Below are 20,777 nucleotides of genomic sequence, written 5' to 3' on the forward strand. Positions count from 1 at the left end.
AAATTAAATCTTTTTAGTAAGTTTTTGTTTGGGTTTTCCAATGACTCTCACATACAAGGCTCAGAATTTGGATACACAGAGAAATGAAATATGTCATTTTGTGTATTGGTATCTTTTTCTGTCTGTTTTAAATCCTCCACATGTTGAACCATGTCAATATTATCCATGCTAGATTATAAATCCCTTCTAATCAGGACTATGCTTGTCTAAATCTCTCTGTAGCAGCATTTGTTAGTGATCACAGTTATCAAAATGTTATCTCTATGTATACGGAAAGCCATGCCATTTCATCAGCTCAGTAGACCATAGAGCCTTCCACAAATAGCTTTGAGCGCCAAGGCCAGTCCAACTATTGGTTAATGCAAATAAGCATAGCAAATGTTTCTGCTCTGCCTCAGTAACCTCAATCCCATTTGAAATAGAGTTATGTATTATGGCATTACTAGGCAGACCCCTTCAAGCAAGGCAGGATCTGCATGCAGTTACAGAATGTTCAAATTGGTTTCTCTTTAAATAGAGGAAAGTTTGGGTTTGCTGATCAAATCAATTAGAGTATTTTTCCCTAGTTCACTCTCAGAATGGGAAATTGCCTTTACAAAGCATTGGAGAAAAACAAGGACCCCAGGCAAAAGGTCCAAAGAGTTTAGGTATACACATCTGGGGAATTGACCTGGGGCCTATTTGTATGACGAATATCTACTCATAGCTTGATCTATTTATCTATGTCAAATTTTTAATCACTTTATTGAAGTATAATTTATACATAGTAAAATGCACAGAATATGAGAACCCCTCGACGACTTTTGACAAATGTGTACACCCACATTATTAGCACCCTATTCAAGACATACAGTACTTCCATCATCTCAAAATGTCTCTTGCATCCCTCTTTGCAGGAAATTACCATATCCCCTGTTCTGAGACAGTCTGATTACTATTACCATAACTTCACTTTTCCTGTTCTAGATCTTTATAAAAATTAAGCTTCCTTCCTCACAGTTGGCCACCTCCTTGCCTGCCACCACAGCTGAGGAGCCCAGGCCACTGGACAACGCCCTCTGCATGGGCACAGATGGCTCGGAGATGCTGGCTGAGATCCTGGAGCTGTGCTAGACCAAAGTGGACACTATCCTGGTGAAGACTATTGAGACCATGATGGTGGGCGAGGAGGAGGACAATGACAATGAAGACGGTGGCAGGGGTGGCCATAGGCAGGCCAGCCACCACCACCACCACCACCACCACCACACCCCCTCGCCACACCATTTGGCCAGGATCTGCTGCAGCCATTCCTCACGACAACCTCACCCAGGTGCACCACGACCAGGAGGTGATCCTGGTGCAGGCATGCCAGGAGGTGGCGGGTGGTGATGAATTGGATGGGGAACCAGATACTCATCCTGGTGCCAGAGCTGGCCAGCGGCGACCACCACCACTACCTCGAGCAGGCCCTGGTCACCATGGTGGAGGTTGGCAAGGGTGGATATGGCACCATCTTGGGCAACAAGAAGTGAGGGCACAAGCGGGTGCAGATCAGGAACCTGGAGGGCGAGTTCTCTGTCACCATGTGGTACTCAGATGAAAACAAAAAGATATTAACCATAAAATAGTGGTTGAGAAACAGTTCACTGGAGAGAACTCACCTTCTGATTATCAGAGTATATGACAGGAAAGAAACTTCCTCCTGGAGGAATACCTGGCATTGACCTCTCAGATCCCAAACAACTGCAGAATTCGCCAGAATGAAGCCAAGAAAAATTTAAAAGATGATGCTCCATGAACAATTGCTGGCCCTCGCCAAGGCTGCACAAAGATGTTTAAGGATAACTGCCATGAGAAAACATTCTGCACACCTACCGTCATGGAGTCCACTTCTGCACAGAATGTAGAAGAGCTTTTGTTGAGAGCTCAAAACTAAAACCACACCAACTGGTTCACACTGGAGAGAAGCTGTTTCGGTGCACATTTGAAGACCGTGGGAAATGCTTTTCACTGAACTTAAATTTTCACACACATAAATTCTAAAAAGGCTTTAAAAGATGCCTTATCTTGCTCTCTAATCTTGCTTCAAAAACATGGTGTTTTTGTAAAGTGTGTTCCCAACAGGAGGACAACTTTTAGATGCAAAAGACAATTCTTTATACAACAGTGCTAAAAATGGGACTTCTTTTTACATTCTTGCAAGTATGAAACTCACTTGTTGCTTATAATTTTTTAAATTTTATATTTTCCAAGTGTGCATATTGTACACTTTTTGAAGATATGCTTAGTAATGCTATGTGTGATTTTTCTGGAGGTTGATAATTTTGCTTGCAGTAGATTTTCTTTAAAAGAATGGGCAGTTACATGCATGCTTCAAAAATATTTTTCTGTAAAAAAAGATAGGATTTGTTTGCTATCTGAATTTTTGTTATATTCTTTGATGTTAATACATTTGTATAATTGTATCATATAACTATATGGAGTCATGTAGCATCAAATATTAGATGTGATTTAATAGTGTTCATTTAAACCCGTTTTAGTCACGTTTTTCCCAAAAAATACTGTCAGATGCTGATGTTCAGTGTAATTCTTTGCCTGTTTAGTTACTGAAAGTGATGCTCAGTTATAGAAGTGTTGTACCTTTTAAAACCTGATGTGTACATTCCATGTAACAAAAAGGGCATATATGGCAGAACAAGATCTGTAAGCACAGACTTATTTTCTTTTATTGTGCAGAGCACTTACAATTCTTGAGTCTCCCAGAAATTGGAAGCTAAATAAACCAACTCCTTTCCTTTATTTTGAACTCAGTTACAATGATTTGTTATTAAAGCGATGCATAGCTATTTTAATACTAAAAATAATTATATGATATGTACCCTTGTATCAAGCTTTGTTTACTGTACAGAATGCTTTTGAGATACAGCTCTACTATTGTATTTATCCATAGGTATGTATGTATGTATGTATGTATTTATTTATTTATTTATTTATTTATTTATTTATTTATTTATTTTACTAGTTTTGTTTTGCCATTCACTACTTGATAGGTATTTGAGTTGTCCCCAATTTGGGACTGTTATGAATAAAGTTGCTATAAATATTTATGTATACATCTTTGTGTGAACATAAGTTTTCATTTCTCCAGATCAAATTCTTAGGGGTAGTATTACTGGCTCATGTAGCAAGTATATGTTTAACTTTCTAAGAAAATAGTAAACCATTTCCCAAAGTGGTTGTATGTTTTACATTGTCTACAGAAGCACAGGAGAGCTCTAGTTTACTGTTTCTCTGCTCTAGCACTTCGCATTGTCACTCTCAAATTTTAGCTCTTTTAGTATGCATGGAGTTTTCTTTTGGTGTTTGAATTTTCGTATTTCTAGTGACTAATGAGTTTGAGCATCTTTTAACATGTTTATTGGCTATCTGAATATTTTTATAGTGAAGTATTTGTCCAAGCCTTTCACTCATTTTTAAACTGGTTGTTTATTTTTACTATTGAAGTCTAGCAGATTTACAAAATATATATTTTCGATACAAGTTCTTTGTTGTACATATGTACTAAGAATGTTTTATTCTAAACAATGGTTTGCCTTTTGAGGCACAAAATTTTAAATTTTGATGAAATTTATCAATATGGTTAGTGTTTTCTGTTGAATAAATATTTGCAATTTTTAGAGACAAGATAATTTCCTATATTTTCTTCTAGAAAATTTACATTTTTAGTGTCTACATTTAGGTCTTTGATCCATTTGGCAGGGATATAATTTTCATGTATAGTATAAAATAGGGGGGGGGTGAAGCTCATTGTTTTCCCATATGAATATACACTTGTTCTAGAACCATTTGTTAAAAATATTTTTTTCCTGAAGATTATCTTGGAGCTTTGTTGCAAATCAATTGATCCTATGTATGTGGCCCTAGTTCTAGAGTATATTCTATTTGGTTGATTTATTTTTTATTCGTATGCCTATACCACTTTTTAAAACTATTGTAGCTTTAGAATAAGTCTTAGAATAAGCTACTGTATCTTCATCAACTTCTTCCAGATTATTTTAACTCTGGAAGTTTTTTGGAATTTCTAAACATGAATTCTAATCAGCTAGTCATTTTGTAGAAACATTTCTGTAGGATTTTGTCTGGCATTGTTTCTGAGTTTATATAGCTACCTGGAGACAAATAAATTCTTAATTTGTCTTAATTTGTCTGAGAATTTCAATTCAGTTGTTTAAGTCTTCTTAAATTTCTCTCAATATTCTTGTAATTTTAGCATACAGGTTCTATTATTAAAGATTTCTATCAATATTATAATAATAATAGGATGTTATCACAAATAGTATTTAAATTTTGCTCAATTTTAAATGACATTTTTACAAAGTTTATTTTCCAGTTTTTAAGTGATTAGTATATAGAACCGTAAATAATTTTTGGATTTATCAGTTTCTGATCTCTTTAATTTTGTTTATTAATTCTGATAATCCATTTGATATATATTTTATGAATATCTATGTAATCAAACTACATGCAAAGAATGAAAGTTTTTGCTTCTTCCTTCCCAGTCTTCATGCCTTTTTTTCTTATCTATTGCTCTGGTATAATGATAAACAGAAGTGGTAAGAGCAGACTTTTTTTTTTTTCTTTTTTTGCACCAAGATTTTTATTTACCCACCTTTCTGCTTTCTTTTAATGTTATAAACATTATAGGCCAAATTGTTCTCTTTTTGACCCAGGGTTGTGATAGGGACCATCTGGTTACCAAGTGGTGGCAGATCACTGTCTGCTTTTATGGTTTTTGGCCCCTCTCAACCTCTGGCTGTCACTTCTCTGTTATTTCTCAGTTGCCCCTTAATAGTCTATTCTAATCCCTGTAAAACAGGGACTAAAAGTACTAACCTCATTGTTATGAGGTTTAAGAGAAGGCCCAGCACTAAGCCAGGCTCTCAGGAAAATTCAAACGACGGATCCTCTTTGCCCTTCAATATAGCTCCTTCTCATCTGTCGTGGACTGAGGAACCACTGGACCTGTAAACCAAGCACACAGGTATAAGTCCACAGACCAGGCGAAGGCCTAGATGGCAAAATACATGGGCTTTGTGACTCCACTACTGACTTTGAGACTAAGGAAGGACTGACTTAGTGAGCAGTTCCAAGACCACTGAGCTCATGGTTCCCTGTGGCTGGGACTTCCATCATGACCCAGGCTTGAGGAGGGGCCTCTCAGTTCCCGCTGCCACTCTTGGAACAGTATGAGGGCTGCAGCAGAGGCCAAAAACTGAGTGTCTGGCTCCGGAGAGTCAATGGGGGACACTGACACAGTTCGTGACGTTTTCTCGTAGGGAGGAGGGGTGGGGCCTGGGCATGGACAGTGGCTGGAAGGTGAAGCAGCCTGGGTGACAAAAAAAAATTTTCTTTAACAGTAGTTAATGTCTTACTATTCCATTCCAATTTCCTCATTTATTTCTCCCATTTATTGATTTTTCCCCACATTCATACAATGCTAAATTAATGCTGAGGATATTATAGGTACTTAGTATTTATAGCTTTGAGAAACAAAAATATTTATAGCTGTGAAAAACAAAATGTTTTATATGTTTTCATATATTTAGCTTTTGTGGTATTTTGCATTCCTTCCTGTAGATTCAATTTTCCATCTGGTGTAATTTCCCTTCTTCATGAAGAACCTGCCTAGAATGTTTTAAATGTTGCATGTATGTTGGCAATAGTCTCCCAGTTTTCATGTATTTAGAATTCTGATTTGATAATTTTCTTCTTTTGGTCCTTTAAGATGTTGTTGTATTATCTTCTTGTCTCTCTTGTCTCTGATGGGAAATCATCACTCACTTTTATAATTTATCCCCTGTATTAGTCTGTCTTGTCTTTAGCTATTTTTATGAGTTTTTTCTTTATCTTTGTTTAAAGCCATTTTACTTTGATACTCTTAGATGTGTGTGTGTGTGTGTGTGTGTGTGTTTTCAATTTGTCGTACTTGGTGTTTACTGGCTTTTTTGAACTTCTGAATTGACTTTCATAATCAATTTTTAGAACGTTTTTATTCGTTCTATTTCTATATTCTATTTCTACATTTTTTCATTTCTTATTCTTATTCTATTTTCTATTTCTATATTCTTTCATTATTTTATCTATTTTTTCATTATTTCTAAAATGCAATACTATATATTTGACCACTTACTGTTGTTACACTTCAATCATTGTTTTAAATAGTTTTCTGTCTGTGCTTTAGTTTGAGTGATTTTTACTGTCCTGTTTTAAGTTTATTTTTGTCCAATATGCTTATAAACACATTCAGTGAATACTTTATTTCAGGTATCTATTTTTTAGTTTCAGGATTCTATTTTGGTTTTCTTTTATAGTTTGCAAATCTCTCTTAAATTGCTTTGCTCATTATACTTATCATTTTGTATAGATTTCCATACAAGTTTGTCAGTCATTTCTATGTTCTTATTTTATAGTTCTGGCATCCAAACTGTGTATCTATTTTTATTAACTGATTTTCCTCTTGATTATTGGCCTAGAACACATTTTATTGTTTCTTTACATATCTTGTAACTTTTTTTTTTTTATGGAAACCTGGACATTATGTATAAAGAAAACTAAAGACTGAAGTGTACTATGAGGTTGCAGGAGTGGAAGCCCATAAAACTTTGAAACTGAGAGAGAGTCAGCTTACAAAACATGGGCCGTTAATATTGTACCTGCACATAGAATGTCCATAAAATTTTAAAAGTCACAGTATCGAGTTTTGTCTGATCCTAGCTTAATGATTCCTAAAATTTCAGTTGAATAATGAATTTATCCCTACATTTTAACGTATAGCAGTGTCTAATGAAGAAGGAACTTATCTTGAGTGGAGAAAGAGTTTACGTAAAAGGCTTAACAAATAGTTATCTACAGTCATGCATTGCCCAATGATGGGGATATGTTCTGAGAAATTCATTCAGAACAAATGAACCATTTTGAGTTTGATATCTCAAACTAGTCGCCAATTTTTTCACGTAAAAAATAGAAGAACTGTATGCCATTGTGATTGTACTCCTCGTGAGACATGAGCCAGAGACTTTTGGATTAGAAGACACTACCATGAATTTATTGTGTTCCATGTCTAGTGTAACCTGAAAAAAGAATGAATATAGACCCTGAAAAAAGGGTGCTAGATCTGACTCTACCACACAGACATTGAGACATTTTGTAGTGATTTGCTTCTTATTTTTGACAATATGATGATTAGAGTGCATAATCATAAACTGCCAAGATTCAGGCTTTGTTTGATGGCAGGAAAAGATTGAATTATTTCTCTGCAAGGAAGATCAGGAAAGGAATGAGCTGCTGCAGTTGTAAATGTCATTACTTGTGGAGAGTCAGAGAAAAGTGTTCAAAGTGGTAATGAAAGCCAATGTACCAATTAAATAAATATCTTGAGGTGAAGAAGTAAATGGAGACTAAATGACTGGGAAGCATGAGAAGTAGGCCATGTGCACTTAGGAAACATTGAGCAAAGCAGTTCCAGCAGTTGTTTACTCTTGCCTCAGTCTTAAACATTAAAGGATTCAATTGTAAATACTTTTTTTTAAAAGATTATGGTATAAAATTAATTAATGTAAAAATGTTTGTCTTTACCATGTACAACATATTTTGAATTATGCAAACATTGTGAATTGGCTAAACACAGCTAATTAACATATGTATTATCTCACATTATGTATCTTTTTTCGTGGTAGAAAACAAAACCTACTCTGTTAGCTGTTTTTAAGAATGTTGTTAACTATAATCACCACTTATTCCTCCTATCAAACTGAAATTTTTTATCTTTTGACCAACATCTCTCTCACTCACTCCCCATCCCCTACCCAGCTCCAGGTAACCACCATTGTACTCTCTGCTGCTATGAATTCAACTTTTAAAAAGTCCACATATAAGTGAGATTATGTGGTATTTGTCTTTTTGTCCCTGGCTTATTGTGATTAACATAAATATCCTCCAGGTTTATCCATGTTGTTGCAAATGACAGAATTTCCTTCTTTTTTGAAGGCTGAATACTGTTCTATTGTGTACGTATACACTACATTTTCTTTATCCATTCTTATGTGGAGAGACACTTAGTTTGATTCCATATCTTGGCTGTTGTAAATAATGCTTCAATGAACATAAGAGTACAGACATTTCTTTGGCAGTTTGATTTAATTATAAATCCTATGAGAGACTGTTTCATTGGACCACAAAATGTGTCTCACATTATTTTCTGGGGAGGCAACAAAAACTTTTCTGCTCTGTATTTCACAGTTACGGGATATTTACCTGCTGTTGGGGTGACAAGGACAGAGTTGGAGAGGATGACAGGATGTTACTCCTCTTTGATGCTATATATTAACTTCTCCATTATTCCCACCGAGGTGAATGCACAAAGATTACAAATAAATTCAGGCCTATTTTTGCTTAAGTTCTCTGGTGATACATTCAAATTGCAAAGAGATAGAAGCCATGCAAAACCATGTTGTGTGATGTGCTGTGTCGCTGTGGCTCCCTTTTGCACTGTATGAGAGGATATGGCCTCATTGCTCTGACCTGTTGGAAGATCCTCATTATCATTCCACAGGTGAGCCCTTAGAATCCTCTTCTTTCTTCTTTGTTCCAACCATCTTCCGCTAATATATGACCTCCAGACCATGGGTTACAGAATAAAGTGTCCCTCTATAAGCTTGATAACAAAAGACACTGTAATCAATTGTTCCGTCCCAACACCTGGACTTTTTTTTTTTTTGTGATATGAGGGGTGAAGGTGGGAAGGACATTTCACCCTTCCACATGGGCCAGTTTTCCCCTATGGCCTACAGTCTCCTTTAGTACTGCCTTATCCTTTACCATATTTCCTCTTGGATCCTTTTTCTGACCAAACTTTTATTGATTGAGTGGTATTTGCTTATTTATTTGGGCCCCTCACAGTGTAGCTATGCATATTTATCTAGTCATTTCTATGTTATTTATCTATTATTTTTAGTATGACCTGAAAAAAATATCTGCTTTTTGAGCTGTTTTTCTATTACCAGTAGGAAAAGCCAGAGCTTATCCTTCCATACCTTCTTGCCTAGTGCCCAAGGCATATATTTACAGGAAATGTACCAAGGTTAAAGGAGTAATTTTTGATTTCTGTAAAAGAGTTTTTGGTACTTATACAAAGTGAATCAATGAACTACCTTTAATAAGAATTTACTTAACCCTGCGTTTAATGTCTTTTGCACTGTCCTCAGTTCTGTTAAATTGATCTAACTCAGGATTCCCCTTTTTGATGCATATGGTAGCCTTATTGAGAGTAATATTGAATATTGAAAAACCTTGCTCTGCATACCTGAGAAAGTAAATTTTGAACTTCTTTGTAACTAAAAAGTACAAAATTTTGTAGAGATATCTTGCCTGCATTGTGCAGAGAACCAGGGGAGGGTAACAAAAAGGTCTCAAGTTTATTAACGAAGCTAAATATGTTTGTGATGAAAGTCAATACAGCCAGAATTGATGCTGGAAATAGAACTAGTGTTGAAGTGAGAGATAGAGCTGAAAAGAATATTGTGACTTGTGCTACTACTTGTCATAATGTAGTGGAGAGGACCCAGTGAAATAACCAGTATAATTACCTGCTGAGAGAATGGACTATATTATAATTACATCAGAAAGAGAATCATATGCAGTTTTTTAGACTCCTTAAATCAGAAAAATTACCACCTCAGCTGGACATTTCCCCAAGGTCTATGAGTCTTTTCATTGCCTAATCAAAATCTCTCTTGCTGAAGTTTAACATAATATACCTAATAGGTGAAATCAGGACTGCAAAGCCAGATTTTCTGGGTCCAAATCCTGGCTCTTTCACTTATTAGCTGGGTGTTCCAGCTCTGCAATTTCTCTGTTTTATTTTTAACAGAATTTTAAGGCTACAGTAAATGTTTTGTTTTATTTTAATGGCATTTTAAAACAACTTTAAAGGGTGGGTACAAAAAGCAAATTAATAGATACATGTCAATTACTTGTAACACTCCCTGGCATATATACATGTATTGAGGGCTTTGCTAGTGCTTATATTTTTATTGCACATTTTTCCCAGGTGAAAGAAGTCAACATTTCATTCCCAAGTTCTCATATAATGTCACCTTTAAGTAAACACTATCTTTTACCAAAAGGTCAAATCTTAACGAGTCTAAGGAGAATGGCTTCGTAATTCTTGGAGACTGTTTTACCTACCCTTGGTAGCAATTCCATTAAATGGAACATATGCCACCTCTTTGACAGACAAGAGCTGAAAGAATGAGCTTCCTGAGGAATACAACACAAGGGTTTTGTTAACAGTCAAATAAGAAGCTCTTGAATCAAATAGAATAGAAAGAAAGGGAGAAATTTATGAGAATTTGAAAATATAAAAGAAAGGTGAGACATTTTTGGAAGGGCAGAGCAAAAGACCGTGTGTGTGTGTGTGAGTGTATGTGTGTGTGTACATATGTTCAATTATTAGGTTACTAGTCTATAATAATATTTTTCCCTTGAGAATAGTTCCCTAAATATATAATGAATTTCCAGCATGGCCTAATTTTGTGGAGTATAGTCATACACAGACAAAAACTCTGCTTCAGCATTTGTTTTATTTGCTGAAAGTCTTATTCTGTGAAGTAGGAATGCAGGATATTGGTGTGGCATTCCTATGTTACAAATCCACCCTGGCCAGTGGGTCATAATTTCCTCTGTTCCATTTGGTCCTTGATTCCCTTGTGTCACAGGAAGGTAATGTTTGAAATGCATCACCTTGATGGCGCACTCCGTCACCCTGCAACAAAACTTTTCACTCATGAGATAGCACTTAATTCATATGTTCTTTCCAATCAATTTAAACTTTCAAAAAAATCAAATATTATTTTGCACGACACAGGTGATATTCATGAACTTATTACCCCTCTCAAAGGCCATTTCTCTTGGCAGCCGCTTTACACTGAATAAAGATGAGGCTTCTTTGCTCCATCAATTGAGACTAACATCAGTGCAGCTGTGTCCTGTTGAGGCTGAGAAAATAAAAATAGGATTAATTTTTCAGTGAGTTACATCCATCTACAGAGAACATAGGGACAATTTAGTCCAGACAACTTTGTTTTAGAGCATTTCATACCTCTAAACTATTAACAAAGTTGCTTCCATCTTTAATTTTAATTTTGACTAAACTCAAAGGGTTAGACATATTTTCTTGTTAGAATTGATGGTCTGTGCTGCACAGGGCAGACAGCTCAGTTGATTTTTACTTAGTACCAATTACATTGGGTCTAAGGCCATGAATCTTACCCTGGAGGTACATCAGAATCACACGGGCAATAGGAAAGGTGTAAACAAACTCAGGAAACATTGTCAGTGTGTTTATTTTTTTATAGTCATACTTTGAATGCATGTTTGCGCAATGACATATTCATTTCTCAGAGCCAGATTTCTGCAGACAATGGAAATTAAAATACAATTGGACAGATTTCTTGGTTTTAAGAAGCTTACAGTTGATTGACAGGGAAACTAATAAAAAGGCAATTTCAATGCATGGTTCTTCTTAAATTATGTCAGAAATAAGGAGATCTTCTAACTGGTGGCACAAGACACAAATTTGGTGAGGAGGGAGGCTTACTGGAGGAAGTGTCCACTGAACTGAGTACTGCAGAATGAAAAGGCATTAGCAGGATGAAGTAGGGTAAAGGAAATTTCATGAAAGAAGTCACATAGCTGGAGCACAAATAACAGTCTTTTTCATGTACTGAAACAAAACAGTTTGATTTTGCTACAATATCAAATACAAGGAGATGAGTAAAAAGAGATAAGACTGGAGAGGTAGGCAGGATTCAATTTGCATGCACATTCCATGCCAGGCTTAGGAAGAGAGATATATTCTGTAAGTGACATAAAGCGTGTAAAAGATTTTGGGTTTTCGTTTTAGATGGCTCCTTCATGCTTCTGATAACATCATGGAAAATCAAACAAATGCAAATATATAAAGCAAACTGAATAATACACATTAACATATATCAGACATGGTAGACCCTGGTGGAAAAAAAGTACTTACCATCAATCAGCAATATAAATTAAGCACACAGCTACAATATAGGGCCTTATAAACCATAGAAGTGGCCAAGATGGTCATTTCATTAAGAATGACACAAAGGGGGAGTCCCTTCTGGCTGAAGAATTTAGAGATGGTATATTAGACTGTTTTCATGCTGCTAATAAAGACGTACCTGAGACTGGACAATTTACACAAGGAAGAGGTTTAATTGGACTTACAGTTCCATGTGACTGCAGAAGCCTCACAATCAAGGTGGAGGCAAAGAGGAGCAAGTCACATCTTACATGGATGGCAGTAGGCAAAGAGAGAGCTTGTGTAGGGCAACTCCCGTTTTTAAAACCATCAGATTTTGTGAGACCCATTCACTATTATGAGAACAGCATGGTAAAGACCTGGCCCCATAATCCAATCACTTCTTACTGTGTCCCTCTCACAGCACATGGTATGGAAGCTACAAGATGAGATTTGGGTGGGCACACAGAGTCAAACCATATCATTTCACCCCTGGCCCCTCCCAAATCTCATATCTTCACATTTCAAAACCAATCATGCCTCCCCAACAGTCCCCCAAAATCTCAACTCATTTCAGCATTAACTCAAAAGCCCACGGGCCAAAGTCTCATCCAAGACCCTTCTGCCCATGAGTCTGTAAAATCAAAAGCAAGTTAGTTACTTCCTAGATACAAAGGGAGTACAGGCATTGGGTAAATACAGCCATTCCAAATGGGAGAAATTGGTCAAAACAAAGGGGCTATAGGCCCCACACTAGTCCAAAATCCAGTGGGACAGTCAAATCTTAAAGCTCCAAAATGATCTCCTTTGACTCCATGTCTCACATCCAAGTCACACTGATACAAGAGGTAGGTTCCCATAGTCTTGGGCAGCTTCACCCCTGTGGCTTTTCAGGGACAGCCTCCCTCCCAGCTGCTTTCATGGGCTGGCATTGAGTGTCTGTGACTTTTCCAGGCACACAGTGAGAGCCGTCAGTGGATCTACCATTCTGGGTTTCTGGAGGATGGAGGCCTCTTCTCACAGCTCCACTAGGCAGTGGCCCAGTAGGGACTCTGTGTGGGGGCTCCCATCCCACATTTCCCTTCTGCACTGTCTTAGCAGAGATCCTCCATGAGGACCTTGCCCCTTCATCAATCTTCTGCCTGGGCCTCCATGCTTTTCCATACATCTTCTGAAATCTAGGTTGTTTCCAAACCTCAATTCTTGACTTCTGTGCACTCAGAGGCTCAACACCACATCTTACATGGATGGCAACAGGTGAAGAGAGAGTTGTGCAGGGCATTTCCCATTTTTAGAACCATCAAATGTGGCACATATACACCACAGAATACTATGCAGCCATAAAAAAGGATGAGTTCATGTCCTTTGCAGGGAAATGGATGAAGCTGGAAACCATCATTCTCAGCAAACTGACACAAGAACAGAAAACCAAACACCACATGTTCTCACTCATAAGTGGGAGTTAAACAATGAGAACACATGGACCCAGGGAGGGGAACATCACACACTGGGACCAGTCCAGGGGTGAGGGGCTAGGGGATGAATAGCATTAGGAATACCTAATGTAGATGACAAGTTGAGGGGTGCAGCAAAATACCATGGCACGTGTGTACCTATGTAACAAACCTGCACATTCTGCACATGTATCCCAGAACTTAAAGTATGATAATAATAATAATAAACCATCAGATCTCATGGGACCTATTCATTATCTGAGAACAGCATAAGAAAGACGCACACCCACAATTCAATTATCTCCCACTGGATGTCTCTCACAACACGTAGGAATTATGGGAGCTACAAGATGATATTTGAGTGAGGACACAGAGCCAAACCATATCAGATGGGTAGTAGAGTACAGTGGCCCATGCTTGGCTCTGAAGAAGGGGTAAAATTTTGATAAGCAGAATTCTAGAAAGAAGGAAAGAATGACAGGAACAGACAACTACAAATGTGAGGTCCTTGTTGTTGATTGACAAAATGGTCAGAACATGGGGATTCTTAAGGGTCTAGGAATGGAGAACACTATGAAGTTAAGCAGGAGCCCAATCACAGCAGGTGTCTTGAATGCCAAACCCACAATTTGGAAATTTATAGAAAAATGTGATCCAGGGAAAGTTTGTAAGCAAGGGAGAAGCATCTTTAATACTAGGTGCTGTGAAGTTTAACTTAGTATCAGAGTTCCTTATAGAATTAAAAAAATACAATTAATAATCTGAACTAGTATGGTAGCAAGTAGAAACAGAAGAAATCTAGGAGCAGTGAGAATACGTGCCTATTTCTGATCTATTGGCCAAAAGCATTTTTATCAAGGCCATTGTGTGATTCTGAACTTCATCTGGAATTGGAAGCAATGACTTTGGTGATATCCCCAGTACCTACAGTCATGAGGACTAAATTTTACACTGAAAGGTGGAGCTAACTATAGCATTGGGAGCATGAAGAAATTCAGTTATTAAGCCAGTGCTCCCCAGCTTTCCTATTGTCAAAGCCTCTTAGATAACTTGTTAAACAGATTTATAGACCCCACCAAGGTTACAGAATCAGATGCTCCAAGGGAGCATGTGTGCTGAAGCCTTGTCCTACCATCAGACAAGCTGGTGAACCTAGATCCAGGGAAAATGTGACTTCAAAGCACCAAGGTAATTGATGGGCTATAAAGGCCTGTGCTGACGTCATTTGCATAGCAATTATTATTATTATTATTATTATTATTATTATTAATTATTGTTGTTGTTGTTTTTGAGATGGAGTCTCACTCTGTCACCCAGGCTAGAGTGCAGTGACGTGATCTCTGCTCACTGCAAGCGCCGCCTCCCGGGTTCATGCCATTCTCCTGCCTCAACCTCTCAAGTAGCTGGGACTGCAGGTGCCCGCCACCACAGCTGGCTAATTTTTTGGTATTTTTGGTAGAGACGGGGTTTCACCATGTTAGCCAGGATGGTATTGATCTCCTGACCTCGTGATCCGCCTGCCTTGGCCTCCCAAAGTGCAGGGATTACAGGCGTGAGCCACCATGCCCGGCCTGCATAGCAATTTTTAAATATAATGGTCATTAGTTTTCCCAGGTCCTGAGGAAGTTAAAGTCATAACCCAAATCTGACTATTTCCCATTCCCTCCTCCACTGTCACCCTATTTTGATCCATCACTATCTCCTTCCAGGGTCACTCTAATAGCATCTTAACTGATCTCTCTGTTTCTGTGCTTTCTGGGATATAGTCTGTTTCCAATACAGGAGATGAAATAATCTTTTAAAGACAAATCTCAGATCATGCCATGCCTTGCTCTACACCCTCCAGTGATTTCTGTTTATGCATTTTAAAAATCCAAACTTCTTACCATGGCCTCCAAAGCCTCACAGGGCTGTCCCCTGCCCATCTGTCTTGTTTCAGCTTCTACCACATTACTTTGCTCATGCTGGCTTGTTTCCTGTTCCCCTTAGCAACCAAAGCTTGTCAATCTCTTTGAGTTTGGCCCTCATTATTCTTACTTCAAGGGACCATCTTTCTCCAGATGTTCACTGGACTTATTCTACAGTGACATCCAGAAAGGCCCTCCTAACCCCAATGTAAAAGAGCTTCTATGTACCAAAGTCACCTCTTCATACTCCTGTTTAACCCTTATCCTGAATTTATTTCACCTCAAAGGTCCTATCGCTATCTGATCTTTTATTGCATATACATAAATATGTTTTCGTCTGTCTCCTCTACTAAAATGTATATGCCTTAGGATTGTGCATTCTGTCTAATTGTCTAGTTCACCATATTCCCAGTACTGAGAATGTGTCTAACAGTTACTTTATGCTCAATAAGCACGTCTTGGATGGGTAGGTGAATGAATGATGTACTCATAATGCAAGAGGAGTTATTTGGCGTATATGCCTTTAGAATCAGTGCCTTTTTCTATGCTACCATCTCTATAATTCAGCCTTTAATTGTGTGAACTACATACTCTTTGTAATCTTTTCTCATATTTTCATGCTTACACACCAGATGATCTGTTGTGTGTGTGTGTGTGTGTGTGTGTGATCATTATTTATTTATACAATATTTTGTTACACACATTGGGAGAAATTTCTATTAGGCACAGTTAGGCTACAAAGAACATTCCTGTCTTTATTGACCTCTTGATACTTCTCTCTTCTCATACTTGATTTTATCCTGGGTGTTTGAGCATCTTACTCATATGTCTGAGGAGGGAGACCATCTAGTGAATGCCAAGCCTCTGTCTGAGGGCTTAACCTAGGATCAAGTAGTCTCTATTAGAAGCAGCCTCCTCCTGGACTGAGAGTCAGAGACAAACTCTTAGAAAAAGTTGTTGCTTCTAGCGAAGGTGTACGTAGGTCCAGATTTGGGACATTACTAGCATTTAGAGGGCTTGGACTCCATTAGCCTCAGGAAAGTCTGTCGTCCAGGTAGGCAAAAGCTCCCGTAAAAGACACCATTTAGTGTGGTCAAATTTACATTTCCCAGTTTGTTTTAAAGACATGAGATTTAGAGCAACATGGCACCAGGCCATTGATTCGGTCTTTATCATGTCTACCTCATTGGCATTAAGTCAGTCATAATTATCTAACCAGCTCTTTCATGGTCTGTTTATTTGAGACTTCCTAATTTCTAAATTCACTTCACAGAATAAGCTAACCAACGGGCAATTCCAAATAGGGTTTACAAGACAGACTTAGGATCTCTTATAATCACTGCTATCCCTGATCCATTTCACCTGCTGAAATTCAGGAATATAAAATTTGTTGTTATTGTGGTTATTTTAAATATCCTGCAAGCTATGTGCTTTCTTTCTCATATTTGATTGCTGTGTCCTCCCTAAAAAGAAATTCACCTGAAATCATAGGTTGTGAACTCAAGATAAGATGGTAAGAATCATTAACTGGGTTACATACAGATGATACAACTGTGCATGCAAACAAAACTCTCATCAATACATGCACATGCACAGAGATCTATCAGCTGCATTTACACCTTGCCCAAGCAACAAACACATTACTTTCTTCCTTTTATCTTTTCAGAGCAAGATAGGTCAGCAATTGCCTCAGAGTCTAAATCAGCACTTCATTAGAAGAAATCCTTCTTCTTCTAGAAACATCGTTACGCTGACAGCATGTTGAGAGGAGCCTAAGGGTGGGCTTCTACAGTTTAGCTCCATGTCCAGTGGCCCTGCCTGCCTCACGCTGACCTGCCTTCCAGGACGTGCTGAGGAAGTTTCCTGACTAGGAGCTTCAGCCCCTGTGGCTTCTGCCTTATTTTCTAGGCAGGCAAGAAGGGTTGCCTGCCTGGTAAGCTTTCTCCTGCGGAGGACCTGCCTGGAGGCAGATCTGTCTAGTTATCTCCTTGCCTTTTGAAGCTACACTGCACACAGCTGCTTTTGTCTCATCTCAGCTCCTACCTGCCTAGAAGAGACTTTGCCTGAGAAGTCCTGAGCAGGGGGCCTGAAGAGTTATTTATGTGGGATGTGAATCTCTCCACAGGAACCCAGAGAGTCGATTTGCACACCATGCTTTTCATCACTGAAGGCTATATAGTTTTTTCTTTTGGTTCAGATGTCTAGAGCTAAAACAGAGAAAAATATTTTCCTAGTTGAAGAAACATCCCTTTCCAAATTTGACAAGGGTAAGGCTCTTATGACAGGTAATTGGCATGAAAACTGGTAATATATGGTATTAAAGGGCATGAAAGAAGGAGCGCGACTGCTGTACTTTAAAGTGGCTGTGAAATTTAGTAATGATATATATTGGGGGAAAAGGTGGGTAAAATGTATGTGGCTCTTAAAAAAATCTAAATTAATTGAGAGATTTCATATTTTCTAAGTTATTAATAATCATTTAATTATATGAGTTTGCCTAAATTTTAATATTCTGGAGGAAAGAGATCTAAGTCCTTGGGAGCAAATCACTGAAATTCCATGATGGCTAATTTGCTTCCCAGTAACTGCTGCCTTCTACCTGTAGGGGAAGCACTTCCTCTGGAGGGGGATGCAGCACCCGGAGCCCTCATGTCAGGCCTGCCTGATTCCCATCTTCTTGCAAGGTAAAATTTGTTTGAAGTGGCGGGGCTTAATACCTAGGTGAAGGGTTGATAGATGCAGCAAGCCTCCATGGCACACGTTAACCTATGTAACAAACCTGCACGTCCTGCACATGTATCTCAGAACTTAAAATAAAATAATATTAAATTAATATAAAAAAATCTGGTTAAAGTGAATGCCAAAGCAGCGGGGTCACAGTTTGATTGAATTAGGGGTGTGGCTGCCTGCAGTGCCTTGGAGGTGGACAGGAAAGGAATCCTGGAACCTACCTTTGCTGGTTTATGTAGTCTTGATTTCTGGAACTTCCTCTTGTTTTCTCCCTGAACCTGTAGGCACTGGCATAGTTCTGGTTTCCTGCATTCCCAAATTGGGGTCAAAGTGGGAAGAATAAGCAAAGCATCAACAGAAATGCTCTGGGTTCCCCCTTGATCAGAAAAAATCTTCCATCACTGCACTGCCATATCTGATGGTGGCTGAGCAGTTTGCAGAGGCTGATGCAGACTGCCACAGTGTGCTTTTGGGGGTGATGGAGGTTAGGAACCATGACCTTAGAGCTGGACCAGTCTACTGTGGATCCTGACTCTGACACTTAATTGATGGGTGAACTTGGGCAAGTGACTTGAATTCTCTGAGATGTAGTTTTCTTATAAGAAATGAAGATACTAAACCCCACTTTGTAGGAGTTCTATATGTTCAATGAAATATTTGTTAAGTGTTCAATATAGCACGGCTCATTGTAAAGGCTCAATTACCAAAAGGGTAGCTTTTGGGGGTAGTTATGTACATGTGCTAAGATAGAAACTTTTGCTGTTGTAGCTATTCCCACCTTAGTATAGTCAATGCTCAGTGCATAACAGGTGAAACATCCACTCTGTGTGGCTCATTGACAGCAGGTTTAAAATCCCAGTGTCGTTATCCTCTCCTATTCAGTATGCTTGCTCTCACCAATTGCTATTTTGCAAAGTGCTCTAAAGTAACCTAAAATCAGACAAATAAGGAAAATTAAATAAATCACAATTATACTTCCAAACCAATTTTATTTGCGCTAGATCAGGGTCAGCAAACATTTTCTGGAAAGAGCCAGATAGTAAATATTTTAGGCTTTGTGAGTCATAAGGTCTCTGTCTAACTACTAAACCTTGCCATTGTTATGTGAAAGCAGCCAGAGGCAATTCTTTAAAAATGAGAGTGACTGTGTTCCAATAAACTTTATTTATAAAAGCAGATGGTGGGCCAGATTTATCCTGCAGGCTCTGATTTGCCAGCCCTTTACTAGGATATGGTGATCGTGTTCAATCTTGGGACATTTTGCTTTGCTTTTTGTTTCTTTGTTTAATAAGAAAAAGATACAAGAGAAAGTGATGGCACAGAAAGTGATACCTGGACCTCTGGAGTACAGTATCCCAGTCGCAGCACTGACACTAACACACTAAGTCACATAAGAATTACATGGGACTTCACTGAAGTATTTCATAATGAAAGATTTTCGTTTTAAAAATCATGAGTTGGGGCTGGGTCTTTCAAAAATGTATTTTTTACAGTTTTATGACCTGTACTGTGCCTTAGATGTCATATCTGACTGCTTAGCCATTCTCACACGCACCACTTATCAAGACAAGATCATCAGCCAGTGCTTATAAGCCATTGATGTTTAGGCATTGCCCCATAATTTAACTCTTCTTGGACCAATATGCACAGTATATATAGCAGGATGCTCAAGCAGTGTCTAGAGGTTGTATTAAGTGGGATAGAAATAAGTGAGCTAAACAGAAAGAATGCTTTAAAAACACTAAAGTGCCATCCTAAATGAGTCATCCAGCTGTGGATTGCTTAGGAACAGCAGGACCAGCCAGACAAGACTGGCTTTCAGCCTGCAGGTCAAGGGATAATGTGTTTGACCTCCTGTGCACCCATGAGTAAACGTTGCTGCCTGTAACACTGCCTCATCCACATCGCCAGTGTTTCTCTCCATGGAGGCAGGAGGCCATTCGACTAGGCCTCCCTCACAGTCAACATGGCTCAAATTTAGACTTTCAGCATAATCCCCAAATGAGGTCATACATACTAGCACAGAGAAACATGACAGGATAGAAAAAATATGTTGTAAAATATGGAACATATGTCTCATTACCATGCCACAGTGCTTCTAGGACATGACAAATTAATATTTTACATTAACTTGGCAAAATATATAGTGTAGAGCAAATAATATGCCTTCTGTCTTTTGTGTTATACAAGTATTAATTTGTTAAATGAAAACAACTCAAATAAAACACATTTTTTTGATAACCATGTTTAGGCATATCTTTATTTTTTAATGCCCTGGAGATCTTTGAAAGTGCAAGCTGAACAGGCTTCTTGCCCCATGGCCCCACTACAGGTACAGTCACAGTGAACATGAGATCAGACGCCATGGATCTGATGGTAATACATTTATTAATCTTTTTGATACCTGTACTTTCTGCGAGTATCCAAGTTCTTAGATTTATGCTAATTTAAAGTGCTATTTTAAATGCTCAAAGATGACTATTCACTTAAGCACTTTTGGTGATTTCCTATTGTTCCTAGGGGAATATCCAATGTCTAGAAACTGCCCTGTCTCTTCAGGCTCATTTCATACCAGCCTCCCTCCTCTTTCTTTTATTCCAACCA

At 38.2% G+C, this 20,777-nt stretch overlaps 1 pseudogene; it reads left to right on the forward strand.

Annotated features, from left to right (window-relative positions):
- The first annotated feature begins 1,379 nt into the window (after positions 1 to 1,379).
- On the forward strand, positions 1,380 to 2,025 carry LOC111525087 (annotated as a pseudogene).
- The last annotated feature ends 18,752 nt before the right edge of the window (positions 2,026 to 20,777 follow it).

The sequence above is a fragment of the Piliocolobus tephrosceles genome, chromosome 11, assembly GCF_002776525.5.
Source record: "Piliocolobus tephrosceles isolate RC106 chromosome 11, ASM277652v3, whole genome shotgun sequence".
Classification (NCBI taxonomy): Eukaryota; Metazoa; Chordata; class Mammalia; order Primates; family Cercopithecidae; genus Piliocolobus; species Piliocolobus tephrosceles.